Source organism: Typopeltis vanoorti, chromosome 2 (assembly GCF_054136105.1).
Source record: "Typopeltis vanoorti isolate ZY-2024b chromosome 2, IOZ_Tvanoo_1.0, whole genome shotgun sequence".
NCBI classification, from domain to species: domain Eukaryota; kingdom Metazoa; phylum Arthropoda; class Arachnida; order Uropygi; family Thelyphonidae; genus Typopeltis; species Typopeltis vanoorti.
Genome location: NC_143550.1, coordinates 138503858 through 138528166, shown reverse-complemented (window position 1 = coordinate 138528166; position 24309 = coordinate 138503858). Strand labels below are relative to the sequence as shown.

The following is a 24309-nucleotide window of genomic DNA, read 5'->3' as shown; positions in this document are numbered from 1 at the left end:
TCATGTGATTGGGAGGACGATACTCCTCTATGGAAGTGAATGCTGGAATCTCAAAAAGGCTGAAGAGAAAAAATTATTAGTTACTGAAATGGGTTCGCTAAGAAGATTACTTGGAGTATCTCTGCTGGGTCGACTAAGAAACGAAGACATAAGGAAACGACTAAAACAAGAAATAACAATAATAGACAAAATCCAAGAAAGAAGACTGCGATGGTTTGGCCATGTGACCAGAATGAGAACAGAAAGACTACCATCTAAAGCCCTGTATACTACGATGGAAGGTAAAGGATCCAAAGCGCGGCCCAGAATTAGATGGATAGACAAAATAAAAGAGGACCTGAAAACATCCGGAATTTGATGACGATCATAATGATGATGATCTTAAAAACAAATAAGTAAAACCTTCTTCTCCCACTTGGCGTAAAATCCTATCATGGATTTTAGACCAAATGGTCTGTTCTGGTCTCATGCCATCAGTCTTCCAATTCTTCTTTCTTTTCCATTTATTGTATATCCACATAGTCTGCTATAGTCCATTTAATCCAGATATTCTTCTTGTTTACATTTACTTTTATGGTAGTTAAATGGTTCTACATTCAGGGACTGTAAAATTTCTTGATTTGTTTTATGGTCCCACTTGGTATAAAAAGCTCTTTTTCGGAGAAAATTAATCTTTACTGTTTCAATGAATTTTTCATTCTTCTTTCTTATGGTCCATGTTTCATTTTTATAGAATCAGTATGGTTTAGATAGGACGTCATATGTCCTATGACATATTGAAGCTGTGTCCTGTTGTCCTACAAAGCGATCCTGATAGATGCTTTCCTATTTTGCGAAACATATTTAAAAAAACGAGTATTACAAACCATTTCTTAGTAATTACTACTACTATTAATAATAATAAACTCACGGCTTTGTTGTGTTTTACTGGATCACAGGATGTTCCAAAAATAATTGAAAAGAAAGCTGTATTTAGCCATTCGTAACTCTGCTATTTTCAAGTCCCAATTCTGATTTTCCCACACTTAAGAATTCATCTCTTCACAAATCCCTGTACAATTTGCTGTCAACAACTCTGTTAGCCTAATTAATGAGACTATTTATGGAAAACGCCACCAGGCTAAAAGATAACGGAAACATCCAGGCTTCGCTTACATATAGACACTGTAGGAAAAGAGCTTGTTTGCTGGCCTGTTATAACATCGTATAAAATTAATGTGGATAATTTAGATCAACCATTAAGATAGTAGAGTTAGAACATCACCTTGGCAACTGTGTGGACAGTTATAATTACGTTCTGTTCACTGGTCCAATCATTTAAAAGAATTAAATCTGTCACCCCCCCCGTTCCTACATTTCTATACCCCCCTTTTCTTTGCAAACCAACTTCATTTGTCCCGGTGTTCTAACTATTCTTTGCACAATAAAGTTTTCTCGCGAATTTTCTCATTAACAATGTGGTTTCACTTGATTGAGTCTAGCTCGAGACCCGAGCGTGCCTCACTTGGCAGTTGATGTATTCGAGCAGGAAGACATTAATGATGGAAACTGCCATACATATTTCATTTCTAATATTAATTGTTGTAGTAGTACGCTGTTCGCCACAGATTATAAGATAAAATTGGTGACGTGCCATTCTCTCCTGTTAATGAGATTTTGTGCCAAGCTATGCTTCTGTTGCTAATTCAGCAAAAGGGGGAAACACAAATGCGGTTCATTGATGAAGAAAAAGTTATCTTTTAGGATAATTGTCACCAGTAATGACTAGGAAAATATGTCTTCTGTTAACAACACTCTAGAGAAAGAGGAAAAATAAGTGTTAAAAAAAAAAACGAACTAGGTTGTAATGGAGGAGTATGGTTAAATGGTACACCTAAATACAAACAGTCAATTAACTGGTCAACTGCATGATCGATTGATGCGCCTTCTAGCGGAATTTTTTATATTTGGTATAAAATGATTAACATTAAATACGATATAACACTGGGAATTTATTTAAAAAAAATTGTACTTACTCAAAATCACCCCTATTTATTATTATTATTATTATTATTATTATTATTATTATTATTATTATTATTATTATTATTATTGAAGTTTTTGGAGAAATGTTAATATCTGTTGGAGTACGTTTTTGTGAGCACTTTGCAATATTTTATTCCAAACGAAGTTTTTTTTTTTTTAATTGAAAAATCACGTCTGTACTAAAACTTTTTTCTTTCTTTCCTTCGCCAGGAAGTCTTAATTTGTCCTAATTGAGTAATAAATAATGGCTACTCTTCGATTTCCAGAATAGTCGGCTAACAATTGTTACAGATGGTCAAAGAACACAATAGAAGTCTTTTGGTAGGTTGCTTCGCGATCTTTTGCGAGGCGTAATTAGAGGGGGATTACCTTGCGAGACAAGGTCTCGTTTTGTCTGAGTCAATGACAGCACCTAATCAAGTAATATTGACCTCAAACGACTGTCCTCCGCACACCAAATTTCAACTACCAAGTAAAAACGGCTTTTTGTTATCTTTGCTACCAGATCAATGTAGGTGGACTTTTCCAAATGAGGCTACTTAAGGAACCGTAAGAGTCAATTTACTGAAATGGGAAAACACGAAGACAGTTCACGTGTAGAATTCTGTATTGACACTTCCGAGAAAAGAAAAAGTACACGTACATAGAATACTAGGCCTAGCATTGCTTTCTGATGTTTACTCCTATTACAAACTTCATGTTGATTTCAGGATATTCAGACGGCAGTAAAAATTACGTAGTATTGGCTGTACAGATCACCATGCCTGTCTGTCCGTATGTTTGTATATATATTTCCCTCAAACCTCCCTCTTTTTACTCAATCTGTATGAGATAATACATAAATAGCATTTTGCCAAAAAACCGGTGGCCAGAAGAAGTTATAAATTTCGGAAAGGCAAGATCGAAAGTCACAATATACAGGTGGTCCATAAGTCACGCAAGGGCTTAATCATCTAATTTTTATTTATTTATTAATTATATTAATTATTTTTATTCTTTTTTGTTATAATGAAATACAGAACTTGAAGATTTTTTTTTCTCAGCTATGAAAAAGCACTTATTTTGAACCCAGTCCTGACTTATAGTCCATCCTGTATGTAATTGTTTCTGATGTATCCTTCGATGGCATTTTTAGTTGATGACACTTCCATGGAGTCGAAGGATTCGTCGCCATACTCTGCACTATACGATCCACCTTCTACATTGCACAATCTGTTTTCTGTGGCCAGTTTGTCTTTCTTGCCGAAGAATAACTTTGCTCTTTCTAGTGGCCACCTATTCAAGTAATCACTTTCAGATGTTAAATCCGCATAAAGATTCTTCTAGTCGTGAACGATAATTGACCTCTGACCGTTTCCACTCGAAGAACGCATTGCGCCATTGTTCTTTCAGAAGTATCAAGAGACGCTTTTATTTATTATTACTGAAAAAAAAAAAAAAAGATTGTAATTTTAGAAATAAGATTTTGAAAAAGACAAAAAAATGTTACCACAGAATAAATGACTTATTTTTTTCCACTTTGCTATCATTTAGTGATTGAAAATATCGTCAAAGAAAGAAAGAAAGAATAAATAAATAAAGATCATTGGAGGGGGAGTTCAGAAGCTTGACTGCGTTTAAGTTTTGTAACAAGGTTTGTTCAGTTAAGCTAAGATTTGATCTCCTCCAGGGAGATCAAAACCGGTCAGGAGTTACGAAAAAAAAAAAAAAAAAAAAATCTTTTCTTTTATTTGGTGGTGCTAGTCCAGTGAAAGAAATCTGTATTACTGACTTCGCATATATAACTACATTTATCATTTATGTTTATATGAGATTAAAATTGGGATTTTAAATAGTATTTAATAAAATACTTCATAGTTCGAAGATGCATTGAATTTATTCTCACTCTATTTTTTTTAAGTGGACTCCGTGCAAAAAATAAAAGGGGGAGGGGGTTGAAACAAATAAATACAGATTCTCAGAAGACCGATTAGCTATCCAACACACAGACAATTTTTCTACCGAGAACTCGGAGATAATGTAGCGTAACATAGCTTAGTTCTTTTATTTCTCCCTTTTTTTCCCCTCCCATCTTCTATCCTTCTCTTTTATTTCCCCGGACTCTGTCTCATTGTTTTTGTTATCTTTATAAATCCCTTCCTCCAAGTATTTCGTTTAAAATAAGGTCAGTGCAGAAGCAGCCAGATAGATTCTCTTTGTTGTCTCTTGTCTTCCGCATTCTGGGCCAAAGGAATTTAAACAGCAGCATATTTCTTTAGATTTTCTTTGTTTCGATGATCAATGCCTCAGTTGGACTGGCTTTTCGTCTTTATTTTCTTTGACTCACTAATCCATGCCTTTACTTAAGCCAAGTGGCATTCAGTGGCTAAAAGGTCAAAGGTAATGGTTTATACAATAGCTAGAAATAATCTACTAGGAAGGATTTAGTCTTTTTCTCAAGCTTTAAATAACCAAAATAGAAACTGTTGACAGAAAATATATATATATATATATATATATATATATATATATATATATATATATATATATTTATTTATTTATTTATTTATTTATTTATATATATATATATATTTAAAATACGGTTTTAAATAAGCGACAAAAGATATTAAATTCAACATTTATTCACCAGTGATCGAAGATTGTGTTCATTAATAGTATTACGCATGCTCCAAAGATCACGCGATTATCGAATACGTAATTTCCTTACAGGAAATGGATACGCTTTTCTGTCTGTTTCATTTCATATCTGAAGCACGTGCCCTTGTTGGATTTTATTACAAAGCACGCTGACCTTATTTTTATTCCAGGCGAGGTCCGTTACCAAGGTAACAGACCACACGTATATTTCGCAGAGAACCAGACGACTTTTAAATCTTTTTGTACTCTTGGGGAAAGTTTTGTTGAAAGAACGAACTAAGAATTATTAAAAATAAATAAACAAACGTACTTTTTTTAGATACAGGTTTTCAATGGTTGACATTTGTACTGAAATAAATGATGTATAAACACAAAGCGAAGTGGTTTTTTTACTACTTCACATGCTTGGTTTCTGCTATGCAATGACGTCATTACATTCATATTACTTTTAAGTAAATGTTTTCGTGTTTATAGTATTTACATGATGGTTAAACGTTATAAATAACCTCAAACTTTTTCAAACACAAAGAGGATTACCCCCCCCCCCCCCTCCTTTCATTTTGATAGTTACTATTTTTATTTTGACGGATTCTTATTATTTTTTATTTTTAATTCGAATTTGATTCTCTACATGATGCCATATTGTCATCATGTACAGAAATACTTGGTCCAAAACCACCCAGGTGAGAATTAGCGATCAAGGTGTGTCAAAAACACACCCAACCCTTGAGACATCTTTTATTTCATTTTAATTTTAAAACGCCCAGTCCATTATACAATTTTTTTTATTACATTACATATGCTATAATATTTACTATATTAATTTATTCTAATTATATTCTACTGTATTATACGTTAGAATATAATATTATTGCCCTTCGGGTGGAAAGATCTGCGTTGGAATCCCGTCTAGGACAGAAGAATTATTAGGGCTTTTCAACTAAAGGTGAGTTAGCCGGTCCTATTGGAAGGGACCAGTCTTGAAAGGAGGAGAATTGAATGGATATTATTGGATAATATGGATAATATTATTGTTATTATATATTTTATTTATTATTTGTATACAGGTAGCCCTCGTATAACGCGGTACTTATACAACACGGTCTACAAATTATAGTAGCCCTTTATCTTTTCATATATTTTTAACCGTGCGAATTAAAAATCAAATTTTATCTTCGTTAAATTTGCATCTGCCTATATCACGCATGTACTTATAAGTAGCGATTAGGGGGAAATACCCTTTAGCACGCATGTACCTCAATTGTTTACCGTATAAAACGTTTATTGTTGGAAATTGTCTTCGTTTTCTGCCAGGAAAGTGCATTAAAAATCTTAAGTGTGTTCATCTCAAGCTAAGCACTTTATTTTCTGGTGAGTTACATACAACATGTAATGCCTTTTTTCATATAAAAAAAATTAATTTTATAGTAATGACCACTTTTTACGATATGGTTGAAAACGAAATTAGTGAATTAATTGATGCGGAAACAGATTTAAATGAGGAGGAACTGGTACAATTAATAGATAACGTCGAACCAAATGGTGGGGATAGTTCTGCCGAAGATTCTGATTGTGATGAATCCGTTAAAGAATTCAGTTTAAAGAAATTAGCAGACGGATTGGACTTGGCAAGAAAGTTATTTTATGGATAATGATCTCTCAATGGAGCTCTCCGGAAAATTCACGAGACAATTGGATATTTGTTTAGCTCCGTATTATGAACTTAATAAAAAATTGCAGCAAAGTGGTAAGGAAGGTCTTATTACTGACTTCTTGATAACTAAACCAGCCGAAGTATGCAACGAGAATTATACTAATGATGTCCAAGAGATTTCAAGTGATGACGACGTCTGGCCCTCGTAAATAAAGAACATCTACGAAATGTTCGTTTTGAAGACTGATGACGATTAAAAATGTGCACTTTATTTTATTTTGGCTAAAACATTTATGCATTATGTGCAATGAAGTTTACGTACAATTTGAATTTTTATAATTTTATAGTTTATATGTTTTCTTAACTTACATGAATTACTTAATTAAATAAAATATTTTCATTTAATTAAGTAATTAAGATCACACAGAAAAATACTTTTTCTGTGTGATCGCATAACGTGATTTATATAACGCGGCATTTCTGTGGAACCTAACATCCGCGTTATACGAGGGTTACCAGTATTATATTATATATTATTGTATTTATTATATTATTATTATTACATTAATTATTTTTTATTACGTAATTCAATTTCCATTGCATTTTAACTTTATATTTATAAGATATACAAAAAATAAAATGGTGTATCAGGATCAATTAAGGTCCGTAAATTTGTTATTCTGTATATTAACAGAAGTGTGAGTATTTGTTCTTTCTTTGAGTAGTATATTACAGCATAAAATAAACTATATTGATGCTCAATACCTAACCCCTATCATTTTTTTTTTTAGGAAAAAAAATCATTTTTCACCCTCAGGCAAGAAGAAGTAGTTTGTCAGTGAACTTGATGTTCAACATCCACACATACAAATAGAAGAAAGACGAAAAAGACAGAATGAAAATGAAAACACAAATGAAAGCTGAGACAACGAGGCAAATGGATCATGCCATACCAATGGACATCTTTCGATAGCCAAGGAAATTCTGATTGTACATCCCTCTTAATCAGCACTAAGGTCTTAACAAGAGGAACCAGAAGACAGTAGGGAGGGAAACATATTTCCCTTGGGCACCGCTAGGCGGTGTTCTGTTAGGACACTGTAAATGTCTACTTGTATTACTTGAACCATCTTCTGCTTCGCAAGGGGGATTAGTAACGAAGAGAAGAGGCGGGATAGAACGATGTGTATATCCGCTTTCAGGAAGATGGAGTGACCTCCCAACATCCTTCCCGTTTATCCTTCACGTGTGTCGTACATACCCCGTACGAAGATCACATAAAATGCTACAGAGAATTTAGTGTCGCATACACCTTCGCTACGCTCTTGACCAATCAGCTTGCAGATTACATAAAGAGAACGAACCTGAGAGTTTGACAAATGGGTCCTGTGAGACTTGGGGGTGGCCATGAAGATTACGATTTCGATCGAAGACAGCCTCCTGTTTATTGTGTCTTAGAGTTAAGAAGCTGGGCATCTTTTGCGGTCACTTTTTACGTGCTAAACTAAACGATAAGCTTGGTTAAAGTCGGTGTAAAAATGGGCGTAAACAAAAATTGATTTTTTCCCTACATTCTAACTTCTTTTTTTTTATGTTTGATCAATAAATCTAGGGGAACGGCTCTGTTTCATCATTCAGCGAAGACCATTAATGATAATAACCAGGATGCCATCTTGTGGTAGTGCTTGCGATATGAATTATGAACCTTCGCCTCAGGTGAGAGATCGCGCTAATTCTAGTCATTGAATAATGATGGTTGCCCTTCTATGATAGGACTGTGAATTATTTTCCCTCATCTTTTTATTATTTTTTTTTCTTTTCGTTGCCCTTTTTTCCCTTTTATTAATACAAGAAGTTGAAGAGGAGGATAAAATTTGGAAACTTCATTTTCATAGCCAATGTTAATCAGCGCGAAAAAAAAATCCCATTAAGGTATAAAAATATTGTATTTTGAAAGTAAATATTATTTTATGCATTAAATCGTTATCAGAAAAACAAATATTTCATGAGTGTAATGAACAACTAACTCATATTTAAAAGTATTGGTCAAGTGTTAATAAACTATTTAATAACCAACTAGTTTCGCCGGCTATTGCTTTCGGCATCTTCAGGGTACAAATAAGGTAGGCAAAGCAAATTACAAGCTATACGTTAACTGACAATTCTAATTCAATAACAAAATAGTAGTGCGCACGCGTGTCGCGGATACATGATTTACTTGTTGAGAAACATTTTGTAGTTTGCACTAAACTTCATTTCTTGTGTGTTTATTGATCTAATTAAAGTCTTCCATATATCTGGTAGGATTAAACCTTGGTTCCTGTCGAGGTTTTTTGTGGAACGGGCGACTGTAGCAGCTTCTTTGAAGATTCTGGAACGGTAGTTTTCTTCTATAATATGGCATAAGACTTTTATTCCATTCAATAATGTGGTTGGTTGTAGAGAAGTGGGGAGAAAGGCCAGATATATCTTGTCTGTTATTTCTTACATAACCGATGTGTTCCCTTTGTCTCGTTTCGAAGCTTCGAGTCGTCTGACCACAGGAACAAGGGATGTTATAAACTCTTGCATGTTTGTAGAAAGGATTGAAATCTTTTGGTGACCTTAGAAATTTCTGGATAGTTTCAACTGGCTTGAAGGTCACTCTAATATTGTGTGGTTTTAGGAGGCGAGCTAGTTTTTTGGAGATGGTACCAACGAATAGAATAGTTTTAGTGGTGGTATATTGGGTGACATCACGTTGTCTTTGTGGTATGTCAGAGAAGAGAATCTTGTTGACGAGTCTTCTAGGGTAGCCATTTAAGGATAGGTCGTTGGATATTGTCGTCAATTCTTCTTGTAGATCATTTTGGTCCGTGGTAAACTGTATAGCTCTTTTCTTTAGCATATGAATAATGCTAAGTTTTTGGGAGATGTGGTGTGATGAGCTGAAGTGTAGATAATGTCCACTTCGTCATCAGTGGGAAGAAAGGTATTTGTAGGTTTTCTATAAACTGATAAGTTCACACTGTTATTTTCTTGTTTCTTTATTATGATGTCCAGGAATGGTAGTTGTTTGTCCTTTTCAAGTTCTAGTGTGAATTTGATAGTATGGTGGAACGAATTGATTTTGTTTAAGTAATCCAATAGCTCTTCCTTTTTGTGGTTCCATATGATAAAGATGTCATCTACATATCTAAACCATGCTGTAGGTTTTGGATTAATCTGAGATAAGATTCTAGTTTCAAGATCTTCCATAAATAGGTCAGCACAAGAGGGTGAGAGGGGACTACCCATGGCCAATCCGGTTAATTGTTTGTAAATGGTTTTCTTTCATACGAAATAGAAGTTAAACGGTGACTAAACAACGAAGTGATGTCTTGTGGGAACAAATTTCCTAAGATGTTGATGACTTCAACTACTGAAATGTTGGTAAACAGGGAAGTAACATGAAGGCTAGCAAGTATATCATCTTCAGAGATAGGGGCGTTTTTTTAATTTTTCAATAAAGTGTTGAGAGTTTTTAATATAATTATCTGAGTTATGGATGTGTTGTTGTAGAATTTTGGCTAGATGTTTAGACAGTAAATAAGTTGGAGAATTCCATCTACAATGGGGAGCCATCCTTGTGCATTTTTGGAACGTCGTACATTCTAGGAGTTAGAGGATGCATAGATTTTAACTTTTTAATTAAATCAGTAGGTCAGTTTGTCATCCGACGTAATAATTTCATGAACACACTCATTTCATGAGTGTGTTCATGAAATTCAAAAATATAGTGAAATGGGCAATGTTTATATTATTTTTTTTGTGGGTGATATCATCACTCACTAGATGTATGATATGATTTGATAGGATATTAAAGATATGATATATCATTCGGTAACGATATGCCTAGTAACGACGTCATACACTGGGCGTGTCATTACTGATGACGTCATAGGAAATAGACCGTTTTTTTTTTTTGGTCATAAATCGGTTTATTGTTGAATATTAAGATAGGTTGGATTAATCTGTATTTAAAGAAAACAGGCTGTTTTTTTTTCCCTTAATTAATTTATATCAGATGAATTGTTCACATTTTATCAAAACATTGTATTTTCAATGTATTATCGTCTGAATAGCAATTTTTGAAATTGATATTCAGAAGATAATACATTCCAAATAGCAAAAATGCTATGCAACCACGGATATGCAGATTGTTCGCCTATTTCGACCTTGACGACGTACCCCGTCGTACTAATTGTGGTAACATAAGCTGACTATCGATGTTGGAACTGCTTTCAAACGTGATTAAATGAATGCTGTACGGAAGTTATTTGGATGGCATGCAAGAGCTAGTGAAATGCAAATCTTGAGTGTGTGTGTGTTAGAAAACGAGGCGTCTGTCCCCCCCCCCCCCGACTATTTCTAAATGTTTTGTGTTCAGGTGAGTCTTATTCCACAAACATGTTCAACGATATTCCAAAAGGGTGTGTGTGTGTGTGAGAGAGAGAGAGAGAGAGAGAGAGAAATAAAAATCAGATACATAAAGAATATAAAAAAAAATAATATAATAGTAATAATAGAGACTGCTACAGAAGCGAGCATCGTCTTTATATCATCATTATCGTATTGTTATGAATATTTTTTATCCTGATAATTGTAATTCAAATGAATTACACTAGTTTAAGCTGTAGTTAGTCTATATGACTTTATAACAGAGATAAAAGAAGGTGTAAATTTTAAATAATTGTATTATTTATGGACGAGCTCTTATACAGCTGTTCACTGTGCTTAACTATGACAATTGAACGGCTCAGACCCGATTCTTTATAGTTGTAGTCGAACTGCGTGTCACAGCAGACAACGACTTCAATCCTCTGTTTTTCCTCGCACAGATCTTAAATAGCCGAACGCATTTTAAACTTCCACATCCATCGTTTTTTTTTTTTTTTTTTTTTTTTTTTTTTTTTTTTTTGTATCGAATAAAAGAGATGGAACGTCTTGAAAATAGGTTGGGGGTGGGATGACAGTTAACAACACTCTTAATGGAATTCTTTGAAGTATTTTCTCTCACATCTCTTCTGTCAATTCTCTATGAAAAATCATTTGTCTTTTGGATCGAAGAGACACTTTGCCTTGATAACCGGGACAACATCAATCATTGTTGTGCAGCTGCATGACGTCACAAACGCGCTTGACACGTGCAATAAAAAAAAAATAAAAAATAAAAATCTGCAAAGAGGAAATCGATTTGAGTGAGGAGGCGCAAATTTTAATAAAAACAAGCCATTTTCAGTTTGGCAGAGAGGGTTTAATGACCTGAACAGCAAATTTTGGGACTCCTTTTCAATGATTTATTTCCGAATGACGTCTGCAAAAAAACCGACCCGTTTCGGCTGTGAAAGCAGCTCTCTTCGCAGATACAAAATCATTTACCACGAGATTCGATTTAGCCGAAATTCTGCGCCTTTAATTCCACACTTAGGAAGTGCTCGAGGCTCTCGGTAACTCCTCTAACACTTTCTCTCTCTCCAGAACACGTTAGCAAAATCAGGAAAATTGCACTTCTTTAACAATCATTTTCCTTTTTCGTTTTCTCTCTTTGCTTTTCTTTCTTTCTTCATGTTTTTCACTTTAGTTTGCTTCTCTGTGTGTTATCTTCTTCCATTTCCTTTATTCACTCCAGTGTTTGTCTTTTAACTGTAATTGTTTGCCATTTATATTTATGCCAGTTAAGATTAATTTTGCTTCTTCTTTCTATTTTCTCCTCTCTATCTCTCTCAGTCATTTTCTTTCTTTTTTTTTTTTTTTTTTTTACAGTCCGGTCTAACCGAGATAAACAACTAACTCAAACGATGAAGTTAGACAAACATTTTATTATTTTATTTATTTATATTTTTAACATCTTTGCCGAAACAATCGATCCGGACTTGTTCTACCTTCAGACTTTATGATTTAAGAATAGACAGACTGCTAGAAAATCAGTCATTTATATGTCTTATAGTGCTTATGAGTGAATTAACAAATAGTAAAGAGTAAAGCAAGTTAAATACCATAACAACTAAATTCAACCTTGAATAACATCTATCCAATAATTAGATGTAAAATTTCATTCGTTTTCTGATAACTGAATCGACTTAATTGTTTTAAGATAATCTACTTCAATAAATCGATTTCCTCTTTGCGGATTTTTTTTTTTTTTTTTTTTTGCACGTGTCGAGCGCGTTTGTGACGTCATGCAGCTGCCCAACAATGATTGATGTTGTTGTAAACCTATCGCATATTAGTACCGTAGATGGATTAACGGTCCGATGATCCAGTAACCCTGCTCTAGACACCAAAACATTGTACCATCTTCAATTCAGACCTCCGGGAAGCAGGGTGAAGGTGTGACACCGAGCGGTGAAACTCATCCTAAAGCCATTCACAAAACATCCAATGTTCACAGTTGGTTGAAGAGTGAATTCGCCTCTACTTGGCCAACCAGGAGCTATTAAAGTCAAATTTGGGATTAAAATACATTTTAGTTCTCTTATTTACCGTTGAATTTGTGCAAAAAATGAATTAGTTTTGCCTGTCATCACTTTCGGTGAGAGTAAATGAAATGCTGTCTACTGATCGATTATCTTCCGGACAGTTGTTCGAGATTAACGACGGCACCAGAAACTGAAATTGAATCTTTGATTTCAAAACCTCAAATGATTTCGAATTCAAAGAATTAAACTAATAATAGAAATTAACGCTTGTGTCCGTCAAATCGTCAAATTTTCTATCTGAAAAAAAAGTTTCTAGATTAAGCTAAAGAATGACTTGGTTGACTGGTTTTTTTCTTTCAACAAAATTTCAGGAATGTCCTTTGCTCACTTGATAGGAACACTGCGCAGACGCCTGCATCTACTTCTCACAAACTAAAAGGGGGGGGGATAAAAACTGCGTGGAATAACGAAAAGGAAATACAAATAGACCACGAGAAATATTAGAATCATCGAAAGTGTCGCTAGGTGGCGTTCATTGTATCATACATGCAAAGCACTTTATAAACGTCAATTCTTTCTTTGTCTTATCACTTATGTTTATATCCAACTACGATCACGTCATTTATAAATTTCTGGGTCGAAAATATCTACACCTGTTTAACAACAAACCAAAGAACTCTTCGGCTTATCTTTCAGTGACCTCTAGCGGTTATCATGGACATTTCCAATTATGGACAGGAGGTGAACGAACCTCCATAATCTGAGTGGAAAAGATGGTTGGGTTCAATTCATCCGAAATACTTCTAAATTTATCTTTTCCTCGTAGCGAAGTGACTCGCAACCCAACCAAAAAAAAAAAAAGAATAAAAAAATGCGACGAGCAGACACTCACCACAACACCCCTCCCCTGTCAGCGAGTGAAGTGTTAAACATGTATTCGAGGTAGATCAGCCCACGGAAGGCACTCTTAATAACGTTTCCAGAGAGACAGAGCGAGGTAATGATACATCTTACAAGTTGGACACGTGTTATAATTAGGACACATTAGACGCACGTGCCCTGATGAAAGCAACACATGCGTGTGTGTGTGAAATACGTCGCGTGTCTCTCCTAACTATCGGAAAAACTATCGCTAAAGTCAATGTTAGTCGCTCTATAAGATCTTTAAGGTTCCTAATTAGTCACTGGAATTTAGAATCTGCACGCAGATGTCAGACACCTCCAACGAATACTGCTGGCCAATATGAGGCTTTATAACAACAGCCCAAAGTATAAAATTTCGTTTTTGTCAATGGATGGTAATTAAACTCGTTTCATAATAATGGTGTCGTGCACAGGGTGTGATGGTAAGCGATTGGACGCCATTATGTGGATAAACTTTTTGACGCCATCATTGGATAAGATTCTGGAGGACATGATTTAGATCAGCTCTTTATAATGCGATGTCATTTTTTAAATAAGCTCTTTGTAATGCAATTATTTCGATAAGATTCTTGCGATTCATTATTTAAATAAGTTTCTAGTGACGTCATAAGCTTCTTTTATTCTTTGACACCATTGAAGATCGACAATTCTTTTAATGTCCTTCCACCAATGAATCCCATTATTACATGATTCGATTTTTAATCTCGTTCACAATACCATTGAACCAAAGATCAGTTTGTTGTGACTCCACACGGCATTTTGGATTAGTTCATGACATTTTAGATCGCTGTTTGGCATCTTTGAACAGTTAATCCGTACCTTACGACACCATTTTGAAATTGGGAATCACTATCAAACAACTGATCAGTTCTTTGTGATACAATTCACATTTTAGGTGCAAGATGATGTTCACCATCAGGTGTGCTTCCACTATCCTGCTGCCTGGAAGCCTGAAGTGTCTTCTTGAAGAAGTTCCGACGTCTGGTTTCTAGTGTAGGATTTCCAGATTATCTAGCCCTTAATCCAACCAAGTACTAATGAATGAGAGGCTTACAATCTTTGGTGAGTGGGATTCGCATTAAAAAAAATTAATAAGCCATCAGATGGATCATTAAATAGCCATTCTGTTTGTTGATACTCTCCATTCTAACCATTCATTTGCAAACCTTTGTAGTGTGGGAAAAAACACGCATTTTTTAGAAAATAAATAGCTACCTATAAATTATCTCCGGAATTGATATTGTTCTTCCTTCAGCTGTCTCTTTAATCTCCAAATTCATGTCACTTACTTGTTTATAGCCTTTCGTAGCCCTTAGGGATGAACACGCCCAAATAGACCAATGAAAGGAGCTCCTAAAGGCTCTTTGATTGTGTGTTCTATGGACAAGCGGTTCTTTTGGCTGAATATTAGGACATTACAGATGACATAAACACCTGGTTCCCAGTAAACGTCCTTTTGCACTATCGTGTGTTCACCGCAGGCAGTTATACGATGCTGTAGAGCCAACAGTGCTCTACAAATCCCAGAAACAGCTCAGCACCAAGCAATGGTTAATTATCTCGGCTCTTTGTTCTAAGCAAGGACATCGATTTTCGGGGAGTAGACAAGACAATGCGGGATATGCAGAGGGACTCGTGCATTCTTCATTTATTCCTTCTGTCATTCCCGAAAATGAAAGCCAATAGTTGCGTTTCGATTTTTCAATGATCATACACTGTGTACGTAGAATTTTCGTTAGTCAAATAAATAGATCGGGTGTGTTGATTCGTTGGGTTTAATCATTCGCTCTGTTTCTGTTCCTTTGATATTCTATCCAAAGGCTCAATCTCGATTGATACGATTATTGATTTTAGGTAATTGAATTTTTTTATTTCTCCTTTGAATTCATCGACTTATCTGACATCCGTTGAATGTATCGTATAGAAGTTGCCAGGTTTCAAGTTTAGAGAATAAAAGAGATCAAATAGCTTCGACAGTTGAATAAAACCAACCAGATGGCTGCAGTCGACACACTGCTATCACTCTTTCTTTCTTTCTCTAGAAAGATAAATTCAAACAGTAAAATACTTGGTAAGAAACAGGCATTGACTACCTCTGTTTTTCAACATATCCGAAATCATATTTATGTCCATTAAATATTTCTCTCTCTCTCTCTCTCTCTCTCTCTCTCCCACCCTGTCCATTTATTTAGCTGTCCATCTCTTCAAACCTTTTAGCGAAACACAGGGTTTGGGGGCCCATCTGATGAAGTGCAGATCGATCGGTTCCATAGTGTTCAACTGACTTGCACAACCGTGATGGATTGTGACATACGTTTTACTTCATGTCAGACATAAATAAAGGGGAGAAAGTAGTAGGGGTGGTGAGCAAGAGCGAGCTGGTGACCTATATATAATGAACACAATCAGGAGTTGAAAAGACTCGGCTCTGCAGTCTTCCATTAACAAATTGTATTCCTGTCAGGTAACTTCATATCAACAGTGAGTTTTCGGCGTTTCTTCCTTCCCCCTTTCTCTGCCAAGTGAATACCACCCCTCCCTTTTCCAGATCTGTCTCTTCTTGAGCTGCTAATCACGCAAACATCCTGCTGGCGCTGACATCCACATCTCTCACAACCCACCCCAGTATCCATAGTAACTTAGGAGCTGCAGTCAAAACTCTGTGTAAACAAATGAATCAAACACTAAATTGGTCCAAGTGGGGGTAGAGCAGGCCCATCAGTAAGGGAACAGTGACCCAGAAGCCAACAGGAATGTATAGGAGATAAATAAACAAATGCAAAAAAAAATTAATTTTATAAACATCCGGTGATATAACATTCCAGAAGATTTGGGAACTTTTCATGTCTCTAAAATAAAGGAAAAAATAAATTGACATAATTTAAACTATAACTCTCTCTCTCTCTCTCTCGATCTATCTATCTATAGGTATATTAAATATCTGTGCTCATAGCTCTAACTGCTTCAGCCATGAACATAAGAACAACATCTCTCTCCTGTTTTATTTATTATCAAAATGGCAACCATTATGTTACCTGTGTCTACACCTAGTGAGGAATTAGAGAAACAAAGGATAATAACAATTAGAGTTTTTTCCTTGTATAGAAATGTCCGCGTAGCGCATGGAAGATTAGTGTAATGGCTACATTTAAAGCACAAAATAAAGGCATCAATCATTTAAAAAAAAACAAAAAAACTAGTCGACTTAAGCACGATAGTTTATGTGGGCTGTAACGAGATTTCAGTTTCTTTAAGAATCTTCTTAACTGCGCTCTCGAGGAGCAGTTTAAAACGAAGAGAGGTTTTTTTTTTTTATTATTTTTATTTTCTCAGGAATGCCACATTAAAATGTTTCCATCTATTTTTGGCTGAGTTCATCTTCGTTCGGTCGTTCATGTAACGTCACTCAACAGAAGCATTGGTCCAGTCATAAAAAGTGGAGCTATTGATACAGTGAAAAGCCACCAACAGACAGAGCGTGTGCAAGGCTGGTCTCGTTAATTATTTATCTTAGCTAACACAAATATACGTGGGACGAAAAGGAACAAATAAGATGGTGGTTTCCGTTTTGCAGAGATGGAGTGGGTGGGGGGAAGTCATTTGAGTGCTAAGTTTAACAGTCCTCCCCCGATAGCGATTTAAATTCTTTTTTAGTTTGGTGATGGTTGTCAGAGAACAACTATTCAAATGAATACAGTTTTCTTTCGATGTAGAATTAAAATAAGCCTTCCTGTCAATTTAATTAAACAAATGTAAACTAATTTGACTTACCTGACGCGAAATTTAATTGCTAATTAAATTTAATTAAAATGTTTTATATATTTTTTAAACTCCATATGTTAGGCTTAACGGTCAGGTATAACTCGGCTTTGTAAAAACTTAATTGATGAGCTGATGGGCACTTTTTTTTTCTCCTTCTATGATCGATTTGTCTGTTTTGAATCAGGAAAACGAAAATCCTGTATAAAGTTCGTTCCCATTCCAGAGGGGGATTCGAACCAACCTCTTTCCCCTGAAAGGTATCATCTTTATCTACTGAGCTACGCAAGCTCTTAGATTTAAGGTAAATTACTGACAACCGATGACTTTTTATTTGTTTATTTTTTAGATGAAACACATTTAAAGACTTCATAAATATTATGAAATAACTTTGATTATTTCGTTAATATTTTTAAATCCTCTGTTCATTTCCTCGTTGGGAAGCGAATAAAATGTATTTGTTGTTTATTCGGTGACTGGCTTATAACAGCCGGTTGTTTTATTCGCCATTTCATTTGCATGCCATTCTACCGGCAAAGTCGATGGTAGGGGAGCGTCATCGATGTGACGCAAACTAGAATATCAAACCTACAATCCTCCAATTTTCCCATCTTCTTTGACTCAAAATTTCCTTTTCAAATTCTGTTGTTTTTAACGCTCTCCTAATTGTGATATTTACTCTTAAGCTCTTTGGTTATCTATCCCAAAGAGTTTGATGTTTATTTGCAATCCAAATAGCAGTGAGGTCTCTTCTTTTGGGCCTTCGAAGTTGACAACTCAAACTGGATTCCCTCTTCAATTCCACTGATCTATTTTGCAGAGATGCCGAAGTCTTGCTGTCAGCCATAACTTTTCGCAAGCTGCTCATTCATTCATGAGAATATCTGATAATCCCCTTCATCTTTCCAATATCCTTGGCTTTTTCATAACAATTTCTCTATACTCCAGATATATGTCAGTTCTCTCGGTAATTCAGACGATAACTTGTAGACCTTGTGCAAGGGAACGTCCTTCACCCAAACCATTTTGAATTTTCTCTCCTTTTGAATCTTATACTGAAATTAAAAACTGGATCAACTAAGCGATTTCTACTTTTCATTTCCATTGTGTGCTTACTGTTTCAAGCAACTGACAGAATAATCGAGCTAATTCCTTCTGGGATGGAGAGTTTTATCTCCCGTTGTACTCCAAAACTAATGACAACTATCCAAACCTTGGTCATCAAAGTGAGAAAATGTAAACACATTCTATCGTAACCAATTCAGCCTCTGAGAAGTGTTCTTTTCCACTCAACACACACACGCGCGCGCGTGCGTGCGTAGTCTCACCTGTACAGCTACTGACATTATGTACATCCCAAATCTACCCAATCTTAGAATAGCAGTTTTTTTTTTTTTTTTTTCACATTTAGGATGATGTACCAAAAATGATCATAAAAAATATTTGATTCTATCCAAAAAAGGCAATCAGCGTTAAGTTAACAAATGATCTTTCTGACATATGACCTCATAGATGTTTCTCTTATCAAATGATCACCTCGACTATTCCATCAAAAAGGCCATCGTAATTCCTTCACTATCCTCTAACGATGCTGACATCCCAGTTTTTTTTTTTTTTTTTTTTCAGAAATCGAGATCTTCAACTATTCAAAACATCAGCATATTTCTCCTGAATAGCTTAAACACGCAGAGCATTGGTCAACGAATGCAGTGGCAGATCCAGTTTACATTTCAGAGAGGCTATTGGGACATTAGGATGGAACGAAGAAGAAATAAATGCTGATTTTTTTTTACCGTTTCTTATTTAAATAATATAAATTACTTCAATTTTTCACTAATAACAACTGGAAAAGTTTATCCGTTAATCCATCGAGCCCTTATCCAGTGGCGGCTCGTGTCTTAAAATCTTGGGTGGGGTGGGTGCAACTTTCGAAATATACATCCACACTGTAAGTACAGTGTATACGTGTTTGGATAAAATATCAAAATTATGGTAAAAAATTAAAAAAAAAATTAAACATGAAAAAATATTGTTTATTATCCATAAAATTATACAGTTTGGTATAATTCAAAATTACTTAAAAATAAAATCCATTATCATAACCCCAATAATGTTCTAAACTAAAAACTATACCAAATGTTGTCTTTAATTGTAATGTCCGAATATTTAAAGAGACGGAGTAAACACGATAAGCACTGCGAACACTCTGCTACTGGCGCAAACTGCATATAAACAACAGTGGAACTGCGCGACGGACAGTGCCGCATTACGCTAATAGCTCGCATCTCACTATGACGTGCACATGCTTTCGCGCGTAGCAATATGACACTGTGGTAAACACAGTGCTGGTAGCGTCCTTCGCCCTCCTAAGTGCTACAAGATGGATTTTTAATTTTTTTTTATACAAAATAAGAGAATTGTATAGGATTGTTGATGATAAAATTAAATATTACGAGCAAATATAAATAAATCAATAAACATATTTATGTATCGAGAAAAATTGGGGGTGTGCTGTAGTTCTGCAGTGCCTATGCACGAGCCTCCCCTGCCCAGGGGAGGCTCGCCCACCTAAGGACGAGATAAGGGCTTGATTATCTGGTAGGCTAGCAGCATTATGTCGGTGGGAGTGACATAGAAAAAAGTTTCCAAATAACAACGTACTGCTCAGATTAGCCAATGAAATACCGTCTGATCTTCTACTCACGACTTTATTTTATTTATTTATTATTTTTATCATTTGAATCACACCTACAAAAGGTTGGAAATGTATCGTACATTAGTTCTAGGGTTAAGCTAAGGATAAGATACTCCGGATTTTCTTTTCCTACTGTCAACATGAGTGATTGCTGGTTGGAGTACAAACCCACCCAAGCAATCATATCGGCGGTTATTTTTTTTTTTATCTCTTTTCTTTTTCTTTCTGTCTCTCTTTTATCAGTGTGTCAATGAGTAAGCGATTATGCATCGTGCTGCCTGTTTTTTCTTCTTCTTCCCTTTTCTTGCTTTTGTGTCTTTCCCCATCTCTCTCTCTTTCTTTCTCTCTCTCTTTCTCTTTCTTTCTTTTATTCTCTGACTTTCTCTTGACCGAATAATGTGGTATTTAATATTGTTCATTTGTTTGCTTTGTCTCGTTATTATCAACAGTGTAAAATCACGTGTCAGAGAGAGAGAGAGAGAGAGAGAGATTAGTTAAAAGAAAAAGATTGAAAAGAGCAAATAAAATTAATCCTTGGGGGAAGGGGGGATAGATGGAACAAGAAAGAAATAAAATGTCTTTTCAAAAAAAAAAAAAAAAAAAAAGTCAGTCGGAAAGAGAATTCGGGGAGGGGGGGGAGGTAATAAAAATGACATCAGCAAACAGTGAGAAAGAAGTATCAAAAAACGTGGGGTCATACTTTGAAATCAAACTTTTTTTTTTTTTTTTTTTTTTTTACCAATTGAGGTCAAGTGGACTTTCGCCAACACGGGCTGAGAAAATCTTGGAAAATCAGCAGCTGTCACTACCTTTTGAATTACTTGCGCTTGTTCGTCATCTCTCCGTATAGGTCGTTAAAAGCCCCATAGGAGAAGCAGGCGACAATATATGAATGCTTGTGTGCGTCATACGGAACGTCTTTTGATGAAATGGAAGCAAAAATAAGAAGATAAAATGAAAAAAAAAAAAAAAAAAGAAAAGAAGAATGTGTGTGTGTGTTGCTGCTATTTATAATCACCGTCAACACACACACACACAGCGCCATACATTCGGCAGAAATTGCTTTGCACCGAGAAACAAGACTTTATTCAAATATATCTGCGATGATGACAACGTACCGGTCGTAAATTTACGGGACGTACGAAAACATGGAGCGATGATTTCTTGCCGTCTGTTCCTATTTACTTGTCAGGGTCGTTTTTCATAAGTTTGGACGGGGGCGCGGCGAACGACAGTCTCTCCTTGCATACACATGGACGCGTGCTACTAAAAGACCCAGAGAGAGAGAGAGAGAGAGAGAAGCTCTGAAAGGCTTTCTTAGAGATGAGTGTTTGTTTAACCTCGCAAGGCATGGACTCGACGAAATGAGGGTTTGAGTCGATGACTAAAGTCAATAAAGACTGCTTATGAAGTGGAAGAGTGTTGACTCAACATAGTGTCATATAGTGGCTGCTACGGCACTTTGTTCATCAGTTCCTTTTTTTGCTGAAAAAAAAAAAAAGAAAAAAAAAACGTTTCCTGTATCAGCAGAGATCATCAGAGGAACAAATTGAAGCTGATGACCAACAGAGACATCGCAGGAAAAAAAAAAAAAAAAAAAAGCGAAGTCGTAAAAAAAAAGTTGAATATTATCAATGGATGCTTTAAGAGTCTTATATGCAGAGCTAACACAAGCCTTCTATTTACTTAGATGGGGTCTCTATTTCCAAACATCTTCCCTACTTCTTTCTTCACTTACATTCTCCCTGCTGACATCCCTTTCGCAAGAGGCAACGAAGCTGTTACACTCTACCTCCCCGTCTCCTTTTATCTCGTGCAGCTGCTCAATACACACATTTCTGTTGCTAAGTGACAGCTTGTGATGTCTTCTGACCGGTAAATTGTATTGTGGGGATCTGTTCACCACCGAAGCCCAGTCCTACACTGTTCACCAACAGCTATTCATACAATACTCTTTGACAGTTCATATGAAGGTTGGAAAAAAAAAAAAAAAAAAAAAAAAAAAAAAAAAAAAAAAAATCACGCCATCTGGCGGTCATTTAACAAACTAAATAACAGTACTTGGAAATTCACCTTTGTTCAATTTTGTGCGATCCACCCAACATTTATCTCTAGTTGTATTTCCTTTCTCTTTTTCCCGTGAGTCTGTAGAAGATTAGGATCGGACCCAAATTAATTTATCATTGTTCTCTGACATGTCGACCACTCGCTATAATTTAAGCACAATAGAACAAAGAGGTTTCCCCCGGCAGGTGATTATCACCTTCCCTATTAATGTTGCCTCCTTTGTCGGAAGAATTTCACTGATGAAGTCGTGAGTGAAAAAGAACGTTTTCGCTATGATGTTGCCGTACTGATTGATCGGAACATTAATTATGCATTATTTTCATAATTTAGTAATTTCGCCCTGCACAAGAGACGTCGAGATTTGGGCAGCTATGGAATATCATTAGTTGAACTGCGATACTTCGATTGCTAGGCAACCGCAAAGTATTCAGTAGAAGTTTCGTATTTTTATACAATAAAATAAATATCAAATAATTTATTATTTGTTTATTTATTAAGGAAAATCATTTATTTCAATATCTGTAATGTTTTCATAAGGGAGTACATTCTGGATTGTCCAATAGGTGGCGCAAAAATCGTACAATACTCATACACACACACACAATCACTCCCTGAACTCCGATGAATCAAGAGCACTTCTACGGCGCAAAAATTCTAGAGTTATGATAGACGTTTCATTTGAATGTTGTAGGCAAATTCTATGGACCTGCTTTAGTCAAGGTTGTTCATTCAGATACTGCGTAATGTTTCTTGTGATACACCTATCTACCATTTTTCAAGTTTTGGAAAACTAGCTTGAACAGGTGGGAAAGGAAACTAACAAAAACAAAGGAATTCTGCCGAATTTTGATGTCATTCCTTCTGCGCATGCACATTAGTGTTCAGCAGTTTTCTTTGTCGGGTACTGCAGTTGTTTGCCGACTAAAACATATCCAAAGGATAATGTTGGCAAGTTATTTTCTGATGAAAGAAATATAAAAATAAAAATTAAAGTGTGCTGGTTTTTCATGGCAATTATTTTATTTTTATTTATTTTTTTTTTTATGGCAGCGAAACCTTCCCAAAAATGTACGCAGTGAATCAACAAACTCAAGTTAACATAATTAAGAAGCACAGTTCCTGACATTAACGAACTGTATCAGTTTAAATCAAAAGAAAACTGCTACTACAGGTTTCCCTTTTATGTAGGAAAATAGAGTAAAGTTGGTCCCATGGTGTAATGGTTAGCTATCACGTGACCAGTTGTTGATTTAGCATTTACTCAGGTTACTCAATCTGGTTATTTTTTAATATCAGCATGTAAAGATGCGAAGCTTATGCTCCGTCGAAGTGATCCAGGGGATTAGATTGAACCCTTTGTTGAACATAAGGGTGCAGTCTGGGGTGTGGCTTTAAATAAACATGCCAGCAAAGCAGCCACTGGAGCAGCAGATTTTACAGCAAAGTTATGGGATGCTGTCAGTGGAGAGCAACTGCATAATTTCTAACATCTTCATATTGTAAAAAGTGTCGACTTCAGTCACTCATTTCAGATAAATTACTTACTGGCAGTAATGAAAAGAATCTTCGTATTTATGATTTGAATAAATTAGATGCAGATCTTCAGGTATTTAGTGGAACATTTATCACCTGTTAAACATGCGTTGTTTCCTCATGTTAATAAAAGAATTGTCAGTGCCTTAGATGATAACAAAACTGTCAGGTTTTGGGATCGAGATACTTGTCAAAAAATTAAAAAATTAGAGTTCAATACACCTCCAAGTAGCCTAGAAGTGTCTCCGGATGGCTAATTGTAACTTATGGACAGACTGTTAGCTTTCGGAATACATCCAGCTGTGAGAAAATGAAAGATTTTGATATGCCTACTTTAATCTATTCTGCGTCCTTGCATCCCAATAAGACTGTGTTTTTATGTGGTGGTGAAGATTTTAAGATGTATAAATATGATTATGACACAGGAGAAAACATAGAATCATTCAAGGGACATTTTGCACCACTTTGGACTCTATACAAGTGGCAGTGAAGATGGAACCCTCCGTTTATGGCAAACTACAGTAGGCAAAACTTATGGACTTTGGAAGTGCATTATGCCTGGTTGTTGGAAATGA

General features: G+C 35.5%; 1 pseudogene; it reads left to right on the top strand.

The window, feature by feature from the left end:
* The first annotated feature begins 274 nt into the window (after nucleotides 1-274).
* LOC150109462 (serine-threonine kinase receptor-associated protein pseudogene) lies at nucleotides 275-24309 on the top strand (annotated as a pseudogene).